Consider the following 26,213-nt stretch of genomic DNA (forward strand, 5'->3'; position numbering starts at 1 on the left):
GTAATATGTTGGCAAGAACAACCCTTACACATGTGTATTAATACACAAGTAGATTTATAAGGCTATTCATAATTGTTTACTAGTATAATAGTGAGTATTTGGAAACAGCCAAGTCTCCATTAATGGAAGGATTAATAAATAAATTGTAGAATAGTCATAAAATGCAAATCTCATTTGGCTAAATATACTAAATACCAAAACAAACAAACATCTGAAATGGAGTAGAGCAACATATATCAAATAAATAATGTTGAAGGAAATATTGGCAAACTGGTCACTTAAAGTTTGAAAACATGCTAAATAATACCATGAATGCTATGGATTTATACCTATAAAAGGAATAACAAAACAGTCAAGGGAATGAAACACCAACCTCAAGCTAGCCTTTCATTTATGGATGGACCAAAGACAATGGATGAGAGAGGTACATTGGGCTCTTCAATTGTATTTCACTTGTTTTAATTTTTTTAAATGTTAACATTTTTTTATTTAGAAAATATCTAGAGCAAATATGGAATAATACTGAATTTGATAAAGCTAGGTGTACTTGGATGTTTATTATGTTATTATCTAATTTTTGAATTCTTGAAATATTTTTATTTTTAAATTTTAAAAAGCACAGAATAGTTTCCTTTCTAACTCTCTTCCATTCCTTGCATCACTTCCCAGAGGCAACATTATTAACCACCTTCAGCTATTCCTTCTAGCAATTACTGCTGTGTCTCTAGTTAAGGTAAAAATTCTACTAATTGAAACATTATCTATCCCCCCAGGATGAAAGTTAATGATTGTACTCACTTATTTTACTTACCACCTTCCCTCCACAGTTTTAAAATATAGTTATATCAAGATGTTCAATTTCTCTATTGGCTTGCATTAAATTTTAAGAAACATGTTATACTTAAATCTTAATTCCTTGTTCCATCAGGTATAAATAGCTTCTTGCTCCTCTTATTTCTAAGATGGGTTCCTCTTCCCACTCTCCATCCTTGTGCCTCTGAGATGTTTTTTTTTTTTTTTGTGCTTTTACATTATTCAGATCAATAACATCTACATTCTGTTCCATAATCATAATTAAATTTTCTGGACTCTGAGCTAATTCTAAAAGATCAAAATCAATGAGGAATATTTATATTATTGTGATTATTTAATGTGGGTTAAAATAGATCCAAGCAGTAAATCATAGTTTCATTTCCTTCTCATATTGCTTTTCCTGGAAATTTTAATTGCCTTTATTTCTTGAATTACCCACCATTATTATTTCCTTGAGTTGTTCAAATGCTCCATAATTTCAAGCATTCCATTTGAGGGGCTGATGTGATTAGGAAAGATTTTTTTTAAGTAGTAATGAATCTGGACAGATAACTAAATTACCTCACAGAAGTCAAAAGCCTAGGAGAAAGAAACTACTTGAAAGCATAACCCATCATCATGAAATGACTTATTAAAATGTTTTTTTTTAATCTTTGACATTATATTAAACTGGGGTTGAAATTTTGTTCGAAAGAAATAACAAACAAGTGTGCAACATAACTTCTCTCTCTAGCAATAACCAAGAGAGTATACTTGATCTGGGCTCACCACCAAATTGTCTTCCTAACATGTCACTGAGTCATTTCAATTAATATTTAATTCAAAATGATTGCAGTGACATCTTTCTGTCAGTCTGTCTATGTGTATCAGTTTTATGTTACTGTGTTACAAATTATCACAAGTTTAGCTCACAGCTCTGTAGGCAGAAGTCTGGGTGGACTTAGGTCCTATATGCAGGGGCTCACAAGACCAAAATCAAGGTGTGAACCAAGCTGGGTTGTTACCTAGAGGCTCTGAGAAAGAATCTGATTCCAAAGTAACTCAGAAGATCAACAGAATTCTGTTTCCAGTGGTTTTAGGAATGAAGCCCCATTCATTGCTGGTTGTCAGCTAGGGGTTACTGTCTGTTCCTTGCGGCCACCTGTATTCTGCTCATGTGACCCACTTCATCATCAACCTTCAAATTTATACTCTTCTGCTATCAGCTGAAGAAAGCTCTCTGCTTTAGAGAGTTTCCGTGATTAGATCAAACCCAGGTGGGACATTCATTACATCTGCAAAATCCCTTAAAGCAGCACCTAAATTAGTGCTTAATTGAATAACCAGGGTAGGAGAATCTTGGGGGTGGGGGCATCTTTAGAATTTTGTCTACAACTCTATCACCTTCCTTCCTTCCCACTTTCCTCTCTTCATTCTTCTTTCCTATCTACCTATCTACCTACCTAATCTAGCTATCACCTATCTGACTAGCATCTATCTAGCTTTCCATGTAAATATATGCCTATCTCTTTGCCATTTTATTTCTTTTCTTATTCCAGAAAGGACACGGATGGTTCAGACTTTTCAAACACAGCCTACAGTAAAACCCAAGTGAAAAGAAGAAGAAAAATATGGGTAAAGATAGCAAGTTCTCTTGACCCCTCCATTAGTGTGGGTAAGTGGCCCACGTAGAAGAGCAAGTGAATGTTAGCCACAAAGATAGTGAACTGACACCATACTGTAATAGAAGAATGCCTGGTGTCACTTTCCTTCATCCACTGAGCCTGACTTTTGGGTCCAACAGCAAAATCCAAAGTCTAAATCCAAAGCGTGGAGCTCTGGTGGGAAATTAGAAGTCAAACAGCATAGGAATATCTAGTTCTTTATGTGTGAGATGTCATTAAATATCCAGGAGTAATTTGTAAGCAGTGTACATCACTCAATTTTTGAATCCATAAATCTGGAAAACATATAATCAAGAAAGAGAGAGTAGAGTTTAATAGAGTAGGGATGATAGGTTAGCAGACATTTGGTCCTGTCCAAAATATCCACAGAGACATCTGGTCCATGCCAAATGGTTCTAGGTATTTGGTTTTGTCAAAGACATCCACGCTTAGAAAGCATCCCAGGCTTCAAAATTATTTATAATTTTGATTTATAGGACCATGTTTTATTCAATAATTGCGGTGTGGCTGTATTGCCAATAATAACTCTGTTTGCCTTGGTAGCCTACTAGTAATGGCACATGATCAAGGACATTTTGGCCTGAACCAAATGTCTCCATGGATGTTTTGGATAGTACTAAATACCAAGGACCTTTTGCAGTGGGCCAGGTGGACATTTTGGACAGGACCAAATATCCTACATGGAGGACACATGTGTGGCAGATCATGTTTCTGCTGTCCAACTGCATGAAGCAAATTTCTAACAATGCATACTATGGACTAGTGTTTAGGTAGCAAAATGGGAGTGCATTGGCCCTTCTACAAGTGATAGATTATGCTTCCAGTGGGAGCAGGTACTGCAGAGAATAAAGTGTATAGTCCACATAAGTGTGAAGTACCCTATTTCTCAGGCATTTTTTTTTCAGATTTTTTTCCTTCCTAATACTTTTTGAGAGTATACCACATTCTACATGTTTTTACATAGAAATGGCACTTAATGTGTTTTGCAGAGTAATAAAAGAAAGAGATAAGGAAGGATATGTAACATATTACATGGCTATTAGTTATTAAGTATTGAGCAAGATGCCTTTCACATTTCATTTTATTTAATCCTCAATACTTCATGAGGTAGGCTATATTGCTTTCATTTCAATGAGTGAGGAATCACTGGCATCCCACTATAGTGGTGGATTTGGACCTAACCCTGGTGTGTGTCCCCAAGGACTTCTGATGGGAAGGTGTCAGAAGGAGGATCTCAGAGAAGTGCTTTAGAGGTTCCACATATGTGGGTCAAATTTCATGATTTAATACATCATTTAGCTGTACGTTAAAAATATGATAAAATACATGGAGAGGCATGATATTCAAATGTTAACACATGGCAGATAAAACATACAATGCCCCTGCTCTGCAAAATAAATTGATGGTAACAAACCTACTCCACTCAGGGGTCCCCATCTCAGGCTCCATCTCCCTCTTTCCATCCTTCCACACCCAATCAGTCATTCAATCTGGAGGTTTCCTAAATCCCTCATCTTGGTCAGCTTTCTAGCCACATATTCACATAGCACCATGTAGCACTTATTACAATGACTAGAAGCCCAGTGCACAAAATTTGTGCACGGGGTGGGGGGGTGTCCCTCAGCCCAGCCTGCACCCTCTCTAATCTGGGATCCCTCAAGGGATGTCTGACTTCCTGTTTAAACCCAATCCTACCTAAACGGGCAGTTCTATAACTACCAACTTCTCACAATCCAGGACTGCTGGCTCCCAACTGCTTGCCTGCCTGCCTTCCTGATTGCCCCTAACTGCTTCTGCCTGCCAGCCTGATCACCGCCTAACTGCTCCCCTGCTAGCCTGATTGCCCCTAACTGCCCTCCTCTGCAGGCCTAGTCCCCACAACTGCTCTCCCCTGCATGCCTGGATCCCCCCCAACTGCCCTTCCCTGCAGGCTTGATCGCTCCCAACTGCCCTCCCTTGCAGGCTTGGTCCCTCCCAACTGCTCTCCCCTGCTGGCCTGATCATCCACAACTGCCCTCCCCTGCTGGTCTGATCCTTCCCAACTGCCTTCCCCTGCTGGCCTGATCACCCACAACTGCCCTCCCCTGCTGGCCTGATCCTTCCCAACTGCCCCCCCCCCTGCTGGCCATCTTGTGGTGGCCTTGTGTCCACATGGGGGAAGCCATCTTGTGTGTTGGAGTGATGGTCAATTTGCATATTACTCTTTTATTAGATAGGATAGAAGCCTGGTGCACGGGTGGGGACCAGCTGATTTGCCCTGAAGGGTGTCCTGGATCAGGGTGGGGGTTCCCTTGGGGTGTGGGCGGCCTGGGCGAGGGGCCTGTGGTGGTTTGCAGGCCGGCCACGCCCCCTGGTGACCCAAGTGGAGGCCCTGGTATCTGGGATTTATTTATCTTCTATAATTGAAACTTTGTAGCCTTGAGTGGAGCCCTGGGCCAGCCAGGGTGTGCAGGAAGCTTGGCTTCCTCCATTGCCAGGGAAACCCAAGCCTCCTGTTCACTCCATGGCCACAGCCATCTTGGTTGGGTTAATTTGCATACTCACTCCTGATTGGCTGGTGGGCGTGGCTTGTGGGTGTGGCAGAGGTACAGTCAATTTGCATATTGGTCTTTTATTAGATAGGATTATTAAAAAGTGGTTTGTGTGATTAATTTTGTTTAATGTCTATCTCCTTTGCCAGATTTAAATTCCACAAGAGCAACAAAGATAGTTTCTCACCATTATATCTCTAGTCATTATATGACTCTTTGAACCTACAAATAAGTTCCAAGTTAGATCATTTTTGTGGAGACCTCAGATCAAAGTTTTCCTTATTCCTCTATTTAATTAAAGAGTACCCTGAAATTATAAGACTTGCTGTCATGCTGTTAAGGAACTGTTCCCTACTGTGATTTCTCTTTGACATGAATCAAGATTTTTTACAAATATATTATGTAACCAACAACAACAAAAGAGGAGGGATTAAAAAATAAATTGGATGCTTTCTTCTATAACTACCAATTTCAAATTTTAGGGTTCATATAAATAGCTGTACAGCTTGGTGATTTACTGTACAAAATAAGTATTGTAAGCTTGAATTTATGACATTTACCTAGCTTCATAAAAATACCTCTTTAATCTTTTTTACATAGGGAGATGTAATAAGAGATTTAATTTGAAAAAAAAGAATTGAATAACTACTGATATAACTTCCAAAAAAATAATGCTGGTCACAGAAGAGGCTCTAATTAAATTGTGTTAAATGGAAGAACGAATGAATGCTACATTTGGTTTTATGGACTGAATGTGCCCCCTCCAAAATGTAAACGATGAAATCCTACCCTTCAATGTGATGGTAGTAGGAAGTGGAGTCATTGGGAGGTAATTAGGGTTAGATGAGGTCATGAGGGTAGAGTCCTCATAAATGGGTTTGGTGCCCTTACAAGAGACAGGAGAGAGCTTGCTTCCTCTCTGCTTCCCACCATATGAGGATACAATGAGAAGTCAGCAGTCTGCAACCCAGAGGAAGACCCCCACCAGATCTGACCATGCTGGCATCCTGATCTCAAGCTTCAATGTCCAAATCTGTGAGAATACATTTATATTGTTGATAAACTACCCAGTCTATGGTACTTTGGTACAGCAGTCCAAACTGATGAAGACATTTTGGAAATGCCTACACGTTAGTCCTTGTGTGGCTACTACTTCCACCTTACTCATCAGCCATCTCTGTCCTCCTTTCTCTTTAATTTTTATCCCTTTCTCTCCTTCCAGCTACATTTTTCTTTAAATAGTGAAGCTTTTTAGTAAAGAGCTTTGGTAAAGGTTCACCTTTAAAAAGAAACTTGTTACTTTAAGAAATAGCCCAGACATATACCATCCAAATTTCTCTATAAAAATCTTTTCTATAAAAATGGCAAATAAGAAGCTCCTATTTGAAGAAACCAGAAAATGTGAGAGCAATTTCCTTCTTGGTTTAAAGACAATAGAAAAAGCAACAGAGAGACTTTCCTTTTATGTTTTTTTTGTTAATGTTTGTGTTTTGACTTTTAACATTATTAGGATTTTCATAAATATTTGAACCCTGTGGAAATAATCTCATCAACATTCTATTTCTAGGTCTATAAAGCAATTACATGCTGGAAAGTGCTATTTTATTGTAATAAAAAGGAGAGTATTGGTGATATGTGGTTTGTGGTTTATTAAAGCCAGCTTGCTTAGACTTTAAAATGAGTAATTGCCAACATAATTACTGGTTTACATTATGTGATCTGCACTCAGCTTTTCCCCTGAATCAGTCTTTCTACAGGTTTATGGTGCTCTTGCTTGCAGGACTAAAGAAAATGTAGTTGAATTATTCAGCATCTATGGTGTTACCTATATCTGTGAGTCTGCCTTCCACAAAGTGGTCCAAGAGATTATTTGAGTTAAGTCCAGAACAGGAATACCCACAGACTCTTGAAAGCCTTGAGACCCCAGTCTCTCTGATACTCTCAGAGTCTCTTCCTTCTCTCCTATGTGCTGAAGATCTCACACCTTCCCAAACAGCCACATTGCTTCTTGACTCACAGAAGCACTCTCTTGATGATGAACCCTGGCTGACAAATTGGAGGGACGTATCTTTGGGGCCCCACATGCCAAAGGATCTGACTCATCTGTTTTCCCTCCTCCTCCTCTTCCTTCTGGCCTTCCTCTTTAGGTCACCCAGACACTCCACAGTGATAAAAGTCACAGGGCTTCTGGAAGAGTCCTGGGTCACTTCCTCCAGTGTATATTGGTTCTAAGACCTAGTGGTCACTCATGTAAACTGCCTTCTATGAAATTTGGTTTTGTTCTACTTTTATTTCAGACAAGTAGATTATAAACTCTACATGACCACAGTTATCTTCCTCCCTTTTGTATTACTCATAGCAACTTGCATACAATAGGTGGTAATGTAATATGGAAGGAGGACTAATCTCAAAAGATACGTCTGCATGGTTTGAAGCTGCCCCTCCCCCACCCCTAAGAGCATCCAGAGATATCAAGCTGGAGAGGCATGCATTCATCCTCATATCATCCTTAGGTTTGGCATTCTATTTATTTTGCCTCTTTGGAGTTTGTGGGGTCAGGAACAAAATGAACTAAGAGGGACCATTTGAGTGACATGTTAGTGGTCTCCTATGTTCTCCCTAATTTATTTTCAGGTGAGCTAGTATAGCTGTTTAGCTATGGTAATTATCACTGAAGAAACTGTTGATACCCTCTTTTGTTGTTTTTTCATCGTCCATTGCTGTTATCCTCATCCTGACATATTAAAAGGCAATAAGTACTGTGAAAGGAAATTTCTTCTATTGATGAAAAGCAATATAGAAATAAGGAAGGTTTTGTTTTGTTTATAATCCTCCTATCTTGATAGGCCTTTGGCTTCTAAGATGATGACATAGATGTGCCTTGTAGTATTTTGAAGTTTGCTGCTCACATAGGAAATAGTGTATTGTGTCATTTTTATCGTGTGTTTAAGGGTGTCATTAAAAGAACAATTCACATTAGCACATCTTCATGTTCTTTCTTCATTGCATATATTTTATAAGAGCTCAATGAAAGACTATGTAATGATAACCCCTGCAGGAACTGAAGAAAAACTATACAATTTATGAAATGACACATTGTGAGCTGATAGTGGAGACCTAGGAACTGTGAATTAACAAGCAGACTCTGCAGAAAGTTTAAATTCTTCAAAACCCTCTCATGCTGATTGCTATATACCGAGGCTAATGATAATTCTTCTTGTTGAAGAACAAGGTGTTTATGTGTTTTTATGGTACATATCATCTGAGTGCCAGGTGCTTAGACATATTATTTTAGAACAAGACACAGCATTTTTATATCTTTATCTACTTAATGACCTCATATTTGCCTCTGCTGGTGATTTGTGTTCCAGTCAGGAGTCTTGGGGGATTAACCACACGTAAAGTGTTGTCTCTGAGGAAGATATTTCTACAACCAAATTGAACTAAGCTAATTAGAATATTAGCATAAATCACAATATTTATCTAATAATAATGTCTAAGAAATTTACATTCTAGGGAAATTTACAGACATATTCTTTTTATGGAAGAAAACACATCTCAGGTCTTCATTTACTGAGCTAAAGGCAAATGAGCCAATATGGCCATGGACTAGTAATAATATATTACACATTTATGAATTTTTAAGTCATCCCCATGTATTTTCACAGATATTACCTTATTGATTTTCAATAGAAAAAAATTTTTATAGTCTACATTACCTTATCTGAACTCTTAGGGTGAAACTTATTTCTTAAATAAAAAGTTTCAGACTTTTAAAGGTAGTACTGTATATATATCATGTATTATATTGCATCCAGGGTTTGTACAGTTATCCCTGTAGTCAAGCTCATTAATATTACTGCAGTGAAACTTCTGAATAGTCACACAGAATAAGTTAAATAATAAAAACAAAGAATCTCACATCAATTTAAATTGTTTTGCCAATAAATTATTTAGGGAGAAAAATTGGTTTTCAGGAATTGGGGATTTGGCATATATGTAAGGGACTATGAACTTATACAAAATAGATGTTAAAAACCCAGGTTTTCACTAACAAAGGCAAAAAAATGTTCCATGGATATTACTTATTAATTTCATATTTTAAAAAAACAAACACAAAATTATTAATAAGCTATCCTGTGCATGTTTTTTTTATACAATTTAAATCATTTTATTTGGGTCTCCCGCCTCCTTTTTGCATTCACATTTATGCTTTTCTCAAGATATTTTCCCCCAGGGTCACAACTCTTCAATTTCCATTTTATTTATTTATTTAATCTTTATTGTTGAGATTATTACAGATGTCTCTCTTCCCCTGCTCCCCCCATAGCTCCCCTCCACCCAATTCCGACCCTGCCCCAGGCCCTCACCACCCTATTGTCTGTGTCCATATGTAATGCATGTATGCATACAAGATCTTTGTCTAATCTCTTCCCACCCCCCCACACCTCCTTCCTTCTGAGAATTATCATTCTGTTCCATTTCCATGCTCATGATTCTATTCCATTCACCCGTTTATTCTGTTCATCAGATTTTTTTATTCGTTTGATTTTTAGATTCAATTGTTGATAGATGTGCATTTATTGCCCCTTTGTTATTCATATTTTTTATCTTTATACTTTTCTTCTTCTTCCTCTTCTTAAAGAATACCCTTCAGCATTTTATGTAATACTGGTTTGGTGGTGATGAACTCCTTTAGCTGTTTCTTGTCTGTGAAGCTCTTTTTCTGACCTTTCTGTAGTTTACTTGAAACTTTAATTCTAAATGAAAGCTTCACTGGGTAGAATAATCTTGGTTGTAAGTTCTTGCTATTCATCACTTTGAATATTTCTTGCCACTCCCTTCTGGTCTGCATAGTTTATGTTGAGAAATAAGCTGACATTCGTATGGGCACTTCCTTGTAGGTAACTAACTGTTTTTCTCTTACTGCTTTTAAGATTCTTTCTTTGTCTTTAGCCCTTGGCATTTTAACTATGATGTATCTTGGAGTGGTCCTCTTTTGGTTCATCTTGTTTGGAGTTCTCTGTGCTCCCTAGACTTGTAAGTCTACACTGAGTAGCCAGATTAGTATGATCTCTGAACGCATAATAATCTGGCCACTCAGTGTATATCCTATATAATAAAAGGCTAATATGCAAATTGTCCCTTCGACCAGGAGTTCGACCAGCAGGCAGGCCAGTCAACTGCCCATGTCCCCTCCCCCTGGCCAGGCTGGCCGGACCCCACCCATGCATGAATTCATGCACCCGGCCTTGAATATATATATATATAAGTGTATTTCTTATACCAGGTAGGGGAAGTTTTCTGTCATTATTTTTTCAAATATGTTTTGAATATCTTGCTCTTTCTTTTCTCCTGGCACCCCCTATAATTCGGATGTTGTTATACTTGGATTCTTTTTTCTTTTTGCTCTTCTGATTGGGTGTTTTTTTCTTCCTCTTATTTCAAATCATTGATTTAATTCTTGGGATCCTCTAGTCTACTTTTAAATCCCTGTATATTATACTTTATTTCAGTCAGTGTATGCTTAATTTCTGGTCCTTTTGCATTTTTTTGGCATTCTCACTAAGATCCTTGAAGGTCTCACTAAGTTCCTTAGAAGTTTCTAGAAGATTCTTTAGTAACCTTATAACTGTGGTTTTGAACTATCTAGTAATTGGCTTTCTTCCATTTCTTTCATTTGTGACATGTTTCTTTGTCTCTGCATTTTGAATGCTTCCTTGTGTTTGTTTCTATGTATTGGGTAAAGCTGCTCAGTCTCCTTGAGTTGCTAGAGTGGCCTTGCGTAGTAGGTGTTCTACAGGGCCCAGTGGCTCAGCCTCCCCAATCTCCTGAGGTAGACACTCTAGGTGAACCCCTTTATGGGCTGTGTGCACAGTCTTGTTGTAGTTGAGCCTTGATTGCTGTTGGTGTCACTGGGAGGAATTGACCTCCAGGCCAATTGGCCATGGGGACCAGCTGCGACTACAATGTAGAGCAGCTGTGCAGGAGACACCCTTATGGAGCAGGACTTGCTTCAGTGGGCTTTGGTGCTCACTGAGTCTGCCCCTAGAGTGTGTTGCTTAAGGATGTGAAGTGTTGTAATCTGGTATGGTCTCACACTGACCACTAGGTACACTGGCTCTTACATTTCCAAGGAGGTGCAAAGTCAGCCACTGCCTGGGGCCACCCAGCAGGAGCTACAGAGAGATCTGCAGATTCCTCCTCTTTGTATGGGGTTTTGAAGTGCCCAGACGAGGTCCAGCTGTGAAGGGAGGCAGGCTGTGCTGGTGCCTGGTCTTGGGGCTTTTATTGATAGGTTTGAGGCTCCCTGACCCAGCTGCAGCTTGTTTGATAGGTTTTTAGGCTGAGAAAGGACTGACCATTTATATGTAAAAGCCGCTGTGCACAGCTTGAGTGGGGTTGTAAATTGGGTGGGGTGGGGTTTCAGGGAATCACCAGGGCTGAGCAAACAGAAATGGCTGCCAGTCATCCCTGCAACCAGGGAGGTCACAGCAGGGGAAAAATGACCTCTGTGAGCACCTCTGTCTGGAAGAAAGCCATCCCTGAGTTCATGCCCTCATGCCAGATAGTCCAGTTTCTCTTTGTATGTGTCTTGGTCCCTCAGAGCCTCACCAGGCACTGGAGCTCAGAGGAAGTGGGATCATGTAAGTGCAGTTTGTGTGTCAGCCTTTTAAGAGGAGCAGCTGGGTCTCCAGGAGCCTCTGTGTTACTGAGCCCCAATCTGCACTGATTTTTACAGCCTGTAGTTCTTACTGTCCATAGGGACTTCTTTTCCCAGCTCTGGGACCCTGGGCTGAAGGTCTGGTGTGGGGCTGGGACTCCTTGCTCCTCCAAGTGACCTTTGCAGGGATGATCTCCCTCCCAATTAAAAAAGCCACACATGTGGGTGCTAGCCCAGCCTGTTCTGTGCCAATCTCAGTGTGCTTTCTTCTTTACTTCTCTAGTTGTAGGACTTCCATTCAGCCATCTTTCCGGTGGTTCTGGATGATGGTTGTTCTGTATATTAGTTGCAATTTTGATGTGGTTATGGGAGGCAGCGAATATAGGTGCTTGCCTATGCCACCATCTTGGTTCTCTTCTAAATTTCCCATTTTAAAAGTAAAATAATATGTGTTTTGGAGCCAGACATATCTACACTTTAATCTTACTGTGACTTTCTATAATTTACTTGAAACTTTGATACCTCATTTCATTCACCTCTAAAGTGAAGATAATGATAATCATCTTGTAGGGTTTATTTGGCAGCAGGAAGATAGATAGATGATAGATAGATGATAGATAGATAGATAGATAGATAGATAGATAGATAGATAGATAGATAGATATAATTTATATTACTATATATAGTACTTAGCCTAATGAAGTTTGTAGCAAAGTTTACCCAATGTCTCTGCTCCCCTCTTTTTGCTTAATGGCAGAACCTTAATTTTTAGCTGGTGCATGGCCACTATAAATGACAACTATGTCTCCCAACCTTCCGTAAAGCTGAGTACAGCCATCACTCAAAGTTGCAGCCAATGAAATGAAAGCAGAAGTGTTGCCCTAGCTCGTTTGGCTCAGTGGATAAAGCATCGGCCTGTGGACTAAAGGGTCCTGGTTTCCATTCTGGTCAAGGGCACATGCCCAGGTTGTTGGCTCAATCCCCAGTGGGAGGCATGCAGGAAGAAGCCAATCAATGATTCTCTCTCATCATTGATGTTTCTATCTCTCTCTCTCCCTCTCCCTTTCTCTCTGAAATAAGTAAAACTATATTAAAAAAGAAAGAAAGAAAGAAAGAAAGAAAGAAAGAAAGAAAGAAAGAAAGAAAGAAAGAAAGAAAGAAAGAAAGAAAGAAGAAATGCTGGTCGCACCTGATTCTGGATTTCCTCATGAAAGAGAGAAGCTGAAGTCCATCTTGTGAAGCCACTGTTATTTTGGATTTTCTCACACTTACAGCTGAACCTGTTTCTGATAAAGCTTTCAATAATGTTGGTTTTCTTGAGCTGTCCTCGTATCCACTTTTTATTGCCACTTATAAACTCTCTTTGCAATTCTAAATCTTTCAGTTTTAGACATCTGGTTAATTCCTGTGGTGCATTCACAACCCTCTATGGATAATACCTTCCCATATCCTTGCCTGGCAGTGCCTTCTTTCTCTGGACCTTTCAACGTGACCTGAGTTTATCTAGTAGTTTGTATGTAAATCATTTTCCATGAAATTCCTGTTTCATCTTTCTTTCATTTCCTTTAGCCTCTTAAAGATCTTTTTAATGGTCTCATTTTGAATTCCTTTAATTCTTATTTTATAATCCTAGAACTCTTTTGATGTTTCCTGTGAAATACTTTATTAGGCTTTCTTTTTACCTCCTTGTTCCCAATTTCTTTATCACATCTTTTCTTTCCTCTTTTTTTAGTCTTATTTTTCTCATTTTAGAAAACGTTTTATCTTCATTGCTTTATTCCCCTCTTGAGGTTATATTGGCCTCTTCCCAGAAGGTGGGACTGCTTCAGAAGTGAAGCTCATATATCCTTCACAACACTCTGGAGAGATTAAGGCCAATAAAACATAATGTGCACATTATGTTAACATTTATGTACACTTAAAACACACAAAACATTAGTATATATTGTCTGGGTACACAAAAATGTGGAAAAAGTAAGAAAAAAGGCACTGAATAGATACATGTCAACTTTAATAGTGATTACATGTAAGGAAGCAGCAAGGGAAATGAAGTAAGGTAGGTGTCTTTTGTTACAGCTATAATCTTTCAAGCAGCTTTATTGAGATATAACTGACATACAATAAACTATACATATTTAAAGGGTACAATTTGATCAACATTGACACATATAAGCACCATGAAACCATCTCCACAATCAAGATAGTGAACTTGTCCGTCACCGCCAATAGTTTCCTTGTGCCCTTTGGTAATTCCTTCCATTGGCTCCCCCTCCTGCCTTCATCCGGGCGAACACTGATCCTCTTTCTGTGACTATGGATTCGTTTTCATTTTGGAAACTGTTATACAAATGAAATTATAAAATATATACTTTTTTTTTGGTCTGGTTTTTTTCCCCCTGTGTGTTATTTTGAGATTAATTCACATTTTGTGTGCATCAATAGTTTATTCATTTTTATCACTGAGTAAAATTTCATTGTATAGATAAACCATAATTGTTTATCTGTTCACCTGTTGGTAGGCAATCTGGTTGTTTCTAGTTTAGGGATATTATAAATAAAGCTCCCAGAATGAGTTTTTGCAAGCCATGAATGAACTTTTTTTTTTTTTTTTTTTTGAGAGAGAGAGAAAGAGAGACATTGATTTGTTTTTCCACTTATTCATGCATTCATTGGTTGACTCTTGTATGTGCCCTGACTGGGGATCGAACTCTCAGCCTTGATGTATTGGGATGATGCTGGATCTGAGTTACCTGGCCAGGGCTCAACATTTGTTTTTATTTCTCTTGAGTAAATACCTGGGAATGGCATGCTGGGTCACATCGTAGATATAGGTTAAACTTTTTCAGAAACTGCCAAACTGTCTCCCAAAGCTGCTGCACCACTTTATGTTCCAAAGAACAGTGCTTGAGATTTTCACTTACTCCACATTGACCCCAACTTTTGATGAAGAATCTTTTCAAATCTTTTGCCTATTTTTTTTTACTGTTATTTGTTTCCTTATTATATTGACTTTTACAAGTTCTTTATATATTTTGGATACAAATCCTATTAGATGTGGGATTTTTTTAAGACATTCTCCCAATATTTGGCTTGTCTTTCAATTCTCTGAGCAGTATCTTGAAGAGCATATTTTTAAATTGAGTAAAATACATCATTTTATTCTTTTTTTTTACGTTTTTTTTTTTTTTTTTTTTATTGATTAAGGTGTCACATATTTGTCCTCATCCCCCCATTCCCATCCCACACCCCTCCCCACGGATGCCCCAACCCCCTGTTGAACTTAACCATTGGTTAGGATCATATGCATGCACACAAGTCCTTTGGTTGATCTCTTCCCCCTCCCACCACCCTTCCCTATCCTCTCTCTGAGGCCCGATAGTCCGATCGATGCCTCCTTGTTTCTGGTTCTGTTCTTGTTCATCAGTCTATGTTGTTCATCATTTCCCCTAGATGAGCGAGATCATGTGTCACTAGATATATACTTATAAAAACTGAATGTGAGATGAGCAATAATAGTTATGCTGACAGGCAAATGAATCAGTCTATAGTGAGTTTCTTTCTGGACCAACAGTTCTTTTGAGACCCATTATCAATGTCCACCAGTTCCTTATGTGTACATGTCGGCACTGACCGCTCAGCTCTGGATGGTGGACAAATGGTGGTAATGCAGGTCCAACTCCCTCTGGTTTGGTCTCAGGCAGACCCAGGGGCATGGCTTCACCCAGACTCAGGGGAACGTGGCCTCACCCGGACCCAGGGGGCGCGTGGCCTCACCCGGGCCCGGGACCCAGCCTCACACGAATCCAGGGGCACACAGCCTCACACGGACCCGGGATCCAGATTCACCCGGACCCAGGGGCGCGTAGACTTACCCGGACCCAGGGGCACATGGCTTCACCCGGGCCTGGGACCCAGCCTCACCCGGATCCAGGGGAACACAGCTTCACCCGGACCCGGGATCCAGCTTCACCCGGACCCAGGGGCGCGTGGCCTCACCCGGACCCAGGGGCCCGTGGCCTCACCCGGGCCCGGGACCCAGCCTCACCCGGATCCAGGGGCACATGGCCTCACCCGGACCCAGGGGCCCGTGGCCTCACCCGGGCCCGGGACCCAGCCTCACCTGGATCCAGGGGCACACAGCCTCACCCAGACCCGGGATTCAGATTCACCCGGATCCAGGGGCGCGTGGCCTCACCCGGGCCCAGGACCCAGCCTCACCTGGATCCAGAGGCACACAGCCTCACCCGGACCCGGGATCCCGCTTCACCCGGACCCAGGGGCGCGTGGCCTCACCCGGATCCAGGTTCGCGCGGCCTCACCCAGACCTGGGATCCAGCCTCACACGGATCCAGGGGCACACAGCCTCACCCGGACCTGGGATCCAGATTCACCCGGACCCAGGGGCGCGTGGACTCACCCGGACCCAGGGGCGCATGGCCTCACCCGGGCCCGGGACCCAGCCTCACCCGGATCCAGGGGCACACAGCCTCACCCGGACCCAGAATCCAGATTCACCCGGACCCAGGGGCGCGTGGACTCACCCAGACCCAGGGGCGCATGGCCTCACCCGGGCCCGGGACCCAGCCTCACCCAGATCCAGGGGCACACGGCCTCACCTAGACCCAGGTGCGCGCGGCCTCAACCGGACCCGGGACCCAGCCTCTCCCAGATCCAGGGGCACACGGCCTCACCCAGACCCGGGATCCAGCTTCACCCGGACCCAGGGGCGCGTGGCCTCACCCGGACCCAGAGGAGCGTGGCATCACCCGGACCCAGGGGCACGTGGCCTCACCCGGGCCCGGGACCCAGCCTCACCCGGATCCAGGGCCACATGGCCTCACCCGGACCCGAGATCCAGCTTCACCTGAACCCAGGGACGTGTGGCCTCACCCGGACCCAGCGGCACATGGCCTCACCCGGACCCAGGTTCGCGCGGCCTCACCTAGACCCGGGATCCAGTCTCACACGGATCCAGGGGCACACAGCCTCACCCGGACCCGGGATCCAGATTCACCCAGACCCAGGGGCGCATGGCCTCACCCAGGCCCGGGACCCAGCCTCACCCGGATCCAGGGGCACATGGCCTCACCCGGACCTGGGATCCAGCTTCACCAGGACCCAGTGGCACGTGGCCTCACCCAGACCCAGGGGCGCGTGGCCTCACCCGGACCCAGGTGCGTGCGGCCTCACCCGGACCCAGGACCCAGCCTCTCCCAGATCCAGGGGCACACGGCCTCACCCGGACACGGGATCCAGCTTCACCCGAACCCAGGGACGTGTGGCCTCACCCGGACCCAGGGGCGCATGGCCTCACCCGGACCAAGGTTTGCGCGGCCTCACCCAGACCCGGGATCCAGCCTCACATGGATCCAGGGGCACACAGCCTCACCCGGACTTGGGATCCAGCTTCACCCGGACCCAGGGGCACGTGGCCTCATCCGGACCCAGGGGCGCGTGGCCTCACCCGGGCCCGGAACTCAGCCTCACCCGGATCCAGGGGCACACGGCCTCACCCGGACCCAGGATCCAGCTCCACCCAGACCCAGTGGCGCATGGCCTCACCCGGACCCGGGATCCAGCTTCACCCGAACCCAGGGATGTGTGGCCTCACTCGGACATTTTATTCTTTTATGGATTGTGATTTTGGTGTCACATTTGTAAAATCATTACTAACCTATGGCCACAAAGATTTTCTCCTATTTATTTTTTTCTGTTAGTTTTTGAGTTTAAGGTTTTAACATTTAGAATTATGACCCATTTCAAGTTAATCAGAAAATAATAATAAACCCTGTCTCTGTGTTATTTAGATAGTTTCTATTGCTATATCTTCTAATTTACTAATCCTCTCTTGCAATCTCTAATTTGTGGTTAATCCCACCCAGTATATTTTTTTATCTGTGGTTAGTCCCACCTAGTAGATTGTTTTTTTCATGTCTAAAAGCTCATTTTGTATTATTTATATATTTGCAATGTCTCAGGTTAAGTTTTTGAACATGTTGAGTACAGTTATAGTAACTGTTTAGTATTCTTGTCTGCTAATTCTAATATCTTGGACAGTACTGGATCTGTTTTGATTGTTTTTTTTCTCCTCATTATGGGTGGTATTTTCTCACTTCTTTGCATGCTTGGTAATTTTTGGGTGGCTTCTAAGCATTGTAACTTTTAATTTGTTGGGTTTTGGTCTTCCTATAAATACTATTAAATTTTATACTTGGATATAGTTAATTTACTTGGAAATGAATTCTTGCATCTAAAAATTTTTAGGTGGGACTAGAAAATAGTTTTTACTCAATAGCCCATAATTTTGAGATTATCTAGTTTAACCAATGGGAACTGGCACAATTCCCAGCCCTGAGTGAGAAGCAAAGTAATGTTCCCTCTAATCTTTAAGGGTGCTTTCCTCCTTGTTCTTGGACATTTTTCTTACATGTATTGCTCTCTCCATACTCCAGTTATACTGATTTTAATTGTCTATTTCCTTGTCTGTCTCCACCACTGATTATAAAATTGTAGAACTTCTTAAAGACAAGGACAGTGGCCTACTAGGACACAGGCTGGAAAAATGTTCCCACTCAATAAATACTTGTTGAATAAATGAGTAAAATAAAGTAGGAAGGGCAAAGTATACTTTCATTATTATATAAGTTCAGAAGAGAGATTACTTCCAGTTGGTGCTCAATAAACATATAGAAAGAATTAAAGAAGCCCAATATTATATTCATGTACCTAATTTGTATCACACCCATGTCTACACTTCAGGATTCAGGCCTTCTAGTTTAGGGCACTTTCCATGGATCATTTTGTGTTCCTGAAATATAGATAAAACAGAGAAATACCCTAGAATTGAGTTTAAACAGGAAATGCCTTAAGAATTTTTAAAAAAATGTTTCTAATATTAACATTGTCTTCTCATAGAGTGGCTGCACTATGCTAAATATGAATTTAATAGTGAGTCCTTTCAGTATTATAGGGTCCAAGCCTCACCTTCTTTTTTGTCACCATGCTCACAGTTTGATATGCTCAAACATTGAAAAGCTTTATCTGGGAACCCAGTGAACATAGAACCTTCCCACAATCATGATTTTAATCAACCATTTCTGTCCCAACACATGAAAAATAATCGCACTCAAGAAAGAGCCACACGTTTTCTATTGTATCTTGTTAAAAGAAGTACTTTCTAAAAATGGAGTTGGTGATCTTTATGTCAGAGGATTATTATATGGTATACAAGAGAACATGTGCAAAAGGCCTGGCTCATAGTTGTTGCCAAATAAAAGCTAGTTCTGCTTAAAGAAAAAAAAAAAGTACTTTGTACCATTCGGCTTACAACCAAAACTCTAAAACAAAGTGGTAATGGTAATGGAAATTACCTCCTTGTGGTGTAGGTGGGAAAGAGAGAGAGCAAAAGAGCCGGACACTTGCTTAATATCAAATTGTGAGTTTTCATGTTTAGGTGAGCACTGTGAATCATCTCCAGGAGTATGCCCAGAGGGTACTTGAGGAGCAGAGTCTGAGCCTCCCGTCATTGTCTGATCCAAGGACAAATTTATATTATACAATTAGTATATCTGCAAGCAAGGGAACGAAAAAAAAGAAAGAAGAGTTTTCTAGGTTCAATGTTAACGACAATGCCCATGGTGGGGGTGGGGATGAGGAGGGCATGTTTTCTCTAGGATGGTAAGTAGAATGCCACCTTGGGCTGGAATCCCAACCTCCAGAGGTGCTATAAACGCAGTACCTTTACTGACTTAAAAACGTAGGGCAATTCTTGCACCCTCTCAGCTGATATGGAGCCTTCAAAGGAGTAGCAAGAAAGCATGGGCCACTCTGTACCCTGAACTACAAACAGATGGAGCAGAATCTGCATGGCATGAGATTCTTCATTCAGTAAACTTTCATTCTTGACTTTTGGTTTACTCTTTGTTTGAAGCTTTAAAAATGGTTTATACTCTCTACGTTCACAGAATCATAAAATATGTTTAGTCCATTTGGTTAGCAATTGGTTTTCCAACGTCCTCTTTATTTTCTCTCTATATATAACACATTGGTCTCTGGGTTTTTATTATTTTACTGGTTTCTCACACCTCTGGTACATGCTCAATGCAATTAGCTTTATTTGATTTTTTTAAAGATCTTTATTCTTTATGTAGAATACGGCAGTTTTTAATATGGAATTTCATGCAGTTAAATCTTTTCTGCATGCCTGACCTTTATTTCTTGTTATTATTAGCCTTTGCACATAGTATTATCTCTGTTTCACTGGTATGCTTGACAATTCCCTATTTAGTATCATCTAGAAATTTCATTAATGTACATCTTCTTCCAGATTGTTAATAAAGTTGTAGCTCACACTGAACCTGACATTCATTTCCATTACTCTCTTCTGGTCATCTTCTTGCAGCGCAAGACGTTATCCTTTATCAGAGTTTTATTTCCTTTCTAAGGATTTGCCAGCTATTTTAAAATTCTCCGGATATTGCTCAAACCCAGTCATTTTAAATTAATTTTGTGATTAGTGTTCCAGAATCTAGTAGACTGCCTTGCACATAATAAGCACTAGATAAACATTAGCAGAACTAAATTAAGTCACCAGGTCTGCCATGCGCTTTATTCAGTGTGTTTGGCTCTCTCCAGCCCTATCAAAAAAAGAACATAAATCTTTTTTGTAACAGACTTGTTAAAACAGCTTTAAGCTACTTTCTTGAATCCTTTTAAGTACTTAACGATGCTACATTTCTTTTGATAGTTTAGACACTGCCTTAATCCAGGTGCTAATATAGATAATAAGCAAGAAAGGAATCCACATTCTACATGTATATTCTATAGCAACTTCAATATTAATTAGTTTTAAAGATGTCCTTCTAGTCCTACTAAATTCCTTATAGGATTTGCCATATCTTGTAATAAATTCATATTTACAGGAAGACCAATGCCAATTATCATAGCACATAAAAGGACATAATTAAGAAGAAAAAAGTGTGTGTGTGTGGTGTGTGTGTGTGTGTGGGGGGGATTAAAAGTCCTAAATTATTTCAAGAGGGCAGAAGAAGGGAAAGAGTCTGTGCTTAGAAGCCAGAATAAGGTTAAATTCTGACTTTACTACTCATTAGATAAATGGCCTCAAGCAAGTTACATAACTGCTTCCAGCCCCGGTTTCTTCAGTGATAGAGACTACTATTTAATGTGTGAGGTTTTGTGGATGTTTAAGTCAAGCCCTAGGCATACTCTTGGCATATGATGGGCTCTGTACACAGTCCTAGTGCCCTTTCCCTAATCACAGGAAACGGTTCCCTTTGCCCCATTGCTCAAGTCAGAAATTTAGAAGAGACCTGTGATTGGTTTCCTCTTTCACCTCCACACCCAAACAGCACATAGCAAGTCCTTTGGCCACTTTTCCCAGAATTCCTCCCATCCACCCACGGCCACCTCAGTGCCTGGCGCCTGGATCACTGCAATAGGTTTTATGTCTCTGAAGCTGTTTCAGCCTAGCCCTCCTCCAGTTCCCCGCCTACAGAACAGCGAGATTTCACCTTTTCAAAGTGCAGATCACATCCTGCCACTCCCCTGCTTACACCTTGCAGGGGCATATTCCTGATTTGAAATAAAATCCAACCCCCTTATCTACTGATGAGCTGTCTGCTTCCCTTAAACCACACACTCCACTAAGGCAGGGACCAATCTGTCATTTCAGTTAGACCCGGCAGTCTCTGGCACATTGCCTACCACACAGTAGGCACTCACAAATACTCGCTGGATGAATATGTGCACTCGGCACTATTGCTGCAAGGGAAAAAGAGAGACTGCTTTCTCCCAGCTTGGTCAGGGATTCTCTTCCTAGGTTAATGTTCTAAAGTAGACTGCTCACGGATGTCTAGCAGTGAGGAATGGTAAAACTATAATTGCTCCTACATTTGCCTCACCTTCATTATCCAGACACTGACATTTAATAATCATTTAGTACTCAGGAAGGCAGTTCCTATAGATTAAAGTAACTATTTGTTAAAGAGGAGGAGACTGAAATTAAAATGGAGAACCCTTTGATGAACATTACATTCAAATCATTAGAATTTCATATAGATATAATTGCTCCCTCAGAATAGATTAAATATACAGAGCATTTTAAATGACACTTTTCTATTGTTAAAGCACAGTTGATTATAAATTATGAGTATTTTAAACCAGGCATGTTTTCTCTCCATCAATCAGTGTTATCTTTTGGCCATCTTTTTAATGCAATTATTTGCTCATGCAAAACTAAAATGAGCAATGCCTGAAGCAGCAGCAATGCAGAGAATGATCAAGTGACAGCACACCCACCGTTTGATTCTCTTGCCAGGACATGGTGTCTGGAGAAATTTGTTTTCCTTCCTTCACACACACCGTGTAGCTTCTGCTAATGGGTCTTTTTTTCAGATGAGGAGTCATGAGTGCCTCTAAGCTTCTAGGTGCTAATCATTAGCACTTGAGAAGCATCTTAGAGAATAAAATCTGGCATTCTCCCTAAAAGCTGAAGGTTGAGATGCTGCAAGGCTATTTTGGATGCTGGCTTTTGACATTTATATTCATTCAAATTAGGAACATAATACATTAAGTTGACAAAGAAAGTAAAGTCATCAGGCTTTCAATTGAGCAGTAGACTGCTCAGCTGGGTCCATTAGCCACAAAATTCTGATGTGCTATTTACCTGCATTTTTTTTTTCCAGAGCCTAGGTTGATGTATGAAGAAAATCCCCTTTGGCAAAAAACAAAGGAGCACAGAGAATTTTTTAAAGCAATAAAACTTGGGCAAATTCGCCAAAGCTAAAATAGGACCCAAACCATTCTTTGATCAAATAACTCTCAGCCACACAACTCTTACCCACATTCTGTATTAAAGAAAGACTCCAAAAATCAAATAACCGACAAAAGGAAAAAGTCACAGGAGAGGCAAAGACATCCCAGGCAGGTGCAAACAAAAATGAAACCTTGACCACAATGTTGTTACTGGGTGAATTTGAATGCAGGGCAAATCTAGACAAAAAAAAAAAAAAATGACACTTTCTAAGGACATAAAGTACAGCTCACAATGAAGCACTTAACAATGTGAATATCTAATCATTAAAAAGAAGAGCACCAAGATTCATTATAAAAAATCACCAGAAATAGAAGGCAAAATTGGAGACTTTAAGTTATTTATTATAGTCATCAATAAACCAAATGGACAAAAAATAATTAAGGGTAGAAAACCTAAATAACAATTTAAAAGATGGAATATATATTTGCAAAATTAATGGAGTTGCAAAAATTAATATATTGGTCATTAATAAAAAACTTCATCAAATTCTCCAAAGCCAAAATAAGAGCAAAAACATGCTTTGATCAAATGCAATAAAAGGAGAAATTTCAAAATATAACTATATTTGAATCAACAAAACAGCCATATGGAAATTTCAAAAATTTCTCTTAACTAGTCCTTAAGAAAATAAGGAAATCAAAACCCAAATTATAGAACATCCAGAAAAGTTTTATGAAAGCATATGTGAGAACCTATAGCATACACCTAAAGTCATGTTCCAAGAAGTCATAGCACTAAATAATTCACTAATATGCAAAAAATTTTAACTTCTAAGAAAAGCAATGGAATAATTATGAAGGATTAAAACATTGTAATGAATGGGAAAATAGAAACATTTTAAAATAAGTAAATCTAAAAGCTGATATAGAAAAAAAAGGTCAATTATTAGCTGACTTAAACAGAAAAAGAGGATAAAGCAAACTACAAAAAAACGACAATGACTATAAGTGCAGTAGAAATTAAAAGAATCATAAGAGATTATTGAATTCCACTCTATACAAATATAAGAAAGAATATAGATGAGGAGGAGTATTTGTAAGAAATCATAGAATAAAAAAAACAACTATATAGATCAACTTTTGTAAGAGATTATTTCAAATCATAATTCTACTGAAATGTTAAATAATAGATAACTCTGATGCTATTCAAACTGTTTCAGATTACATAAAATGGAGGGAAATTTATATGATCCTATATAATAAAAACCTAATATGCTAAGTGTCTGGTCATCCGATCAAACGTTCAAACAATCAAAGCATAATATGCTGCAGCTAATGATATGCTAAGGCAGCTCAACTGCTCGCTATCATGTGCACTGACCACCAGGGGGCAGATGCTCGGACCAGTAGGTTAGCTTGCTGCTGGGGTCTGGCTGATTGGGACTGAGTGAGATGGGCTGGACACGCCCTGAAGCCCTCCCGTGGTCCCTCCCCAGCCCCGATCATGCACCAGTGGGGTCTCTTGGCCTGGCCTGCGCCCTCTCATAATCTAGGACCCCTTGGGGGATGTTGGAGAGCTGGTTTTGACCCAATCTTGCAGGCCACTCCCCTCAGGAGGGAGCCAGATACAGGGCTCAGGGCTGGCAAGCACTGCTGTGGCAGTGTGAGCCTCTCCGGATAGGGACTGATTGAGCAAGAGCCCACAAATGGTGCAGTGGAGCCGGGATTAGCAGGAGCGGCAGGTAGGAGCTGCAGGCGGCATTGGACTGCAGGTTTCAGCCGGATCCCTGCAGGCCACCCAAAGGGACCCCTCCTGTGCACAAATTCATGCACTGGGCCTCTAGTATTAATAAAGCTATGATCTCTAGGAGAGAATCGGTTTGTTTGCCTTTCTAGTTTCTAGGGGATTTCAATTTGCCTGCGGACCCCAGGCACCCTTCAGAGGCAGCAGTCACATCGCTCCGATCTCTGCTTGTCCTGACTTCTCTTCACATCCCCTTCTCTGACTCTTTTGCCTTCCTCCTTTACTTATAAGGAATCCTGTGATTACATGGGTACCACCTGAATAATCCAGGATAATTTCTTCATTTTAAGATCCTTAAATTAATCACAAAGTCCCTTTACCATGCAAAGCAATATAGTCACAGGTTTTGTGGATTAGGAAGTGGGCATTTTTAGGAGGCCACTTTTCTGCTTCCCACGTCATATTCCAAAGTTTAATGTATTTGCTAGCACCATATGTTGGATAAGGATGGATCACTCAGACATGGCTATAGGTTGGCAAAACCTTTATGCACAGCCATTTGGAACATCCATCAGATTGCAATTGCACATCCAGGAATTTTCCTTACAGATTCACCTGGACAGGGTAAAGATGATTTCATATACAAGGACACTCCCTGCAGCATTTTTATAACATCAAAAGAATTTAAAATAAGTAAATCATGCCCAAAAAAGAAGTGGTTAAATCGGCTATAGTACACTGGCAAAATAGAATATGCTGCAACCTTTCATGAAATGTACTTTTCTTTATATTGAAATGGAAAATACCTCCAAGATGCAGATCATATGTCATTGTTTATAAGAGGAATTTTCTCCAGTTTTTCTTCTGCTTCTCACTCCTAAATCCATTCTAATTTGTTTTTGTCCCACTAATACTCTTCTCATCAATATTACCATTGTCCTTGGTCTTGATAAATTGTTTAGCATCATTAGACAGAATTGTTATGCCCCCTTCTTGAAATAGCTTTCTTCCCTTAACTTACAGACACCTCACACTGGTTTTCCTCCTTCCCACTGTTGCTCCTTCTCAGTCTCCTTGCTTTTTCTTCCTTAACTCTTTCATGACTAACTGTTGGAGAATCTCAGGGCTCCATCTTGTTCTCTATGTACATTTACTTATGTGGGGTCCCCTCTAAACTCACAGCTTGAATAACATCAATTTGCCTTTGACTCTCAAATTCTTATCTCCAGCTCAAATCTATTCCCTGCCTTTATACTTGTATATCCTACTGTCTGTTTAGCATCTCCAATTCCATGTTTAATAAACATCTCAAGCCTCTGATATCTAAGACAGAACTTCTCATCTTCCCCCTAAAAACTCTATTTCTCCTCCAGGCTTCCTATCTCACCTCCATTCACTTATTCTGGCTAAAATCCTTAAGACTCACTCTTGACCCGCTGCTTCCTGTACGTCCCCCACTGGGGATAGAGCCCAAAACCTGAGCCAGGAATCAAACTATGACCTCCTGGTTCATAGTTCGATGCTCAACCACTGAGACACGCCAGCTGGGCTTAAGAGTCACTCTTGATTCCCAAGTTCTTCTCGCAGCCCATATGCAAGCCTTAGTCTATTCTTGTTGATCCTGCCTTCAAAATATATTCAGAATCTGGCCTTTTCTCACCACCTCCATGGCTGACATCTTAGTCCACATCAACAGTCACCATCTATTGACTATATTATTTCAATGAGCTTCTTTCTTGCTCCCCCAACTCTTGCTCCTTTTCAGGCTATTCTCGAGAAAGCATCCAGCAAAATGTATGTCAGATCATGTCTTTATTCACTCAAAGCCCTCCAGTGGCTCTCTATTTCCTTCAGCATAGAAGCCAAGTTTCTTACAGTGACAAATCTCAGCCTGATTTGGCCCACTGTGGACCTTAATCTCATTTCTCATTCTTTTCTCCCAAACTTACTCTTCCTAGATACTTTTCCTTGATAGACTCTGAACTCACTATCTCTCCTTCTTCAAGTCTGCTCAAATATGCTTT

The 26,213-nt window shown here is 40.8% G+C and overlaps 1 protein-coding gene across 1 annotated transcript in view; it reads left to right on the forward strand.

The window, feature by feature from the left end:
• Window positions 1–26,213, forward strand: part of HS6ST3 (heparan sulfate 6-O-sulfotransferase 3) — a 702,271-nt gene that overhangs the window by 590,705 nt on the left and 85,353 nt on the right. The gene's annotated exons all lie outside the window — the stretch shown is intronic.

Source organism: Eptesicus fuscus, chromosome 8 (genome assembly GCF_027574615.1).
Source record: "Eptesicus fuscus isolate TK198812 chromosome 8, DD_ASM_mEF_20220401, whole genome shotgun sequence".
Lineage (NCBI taxonomy): Eukaryota > Metazoa > Chordata > Mammalia > Chiroptera > Vespertilionidae > Eptesicus > Eptesicus fuscus.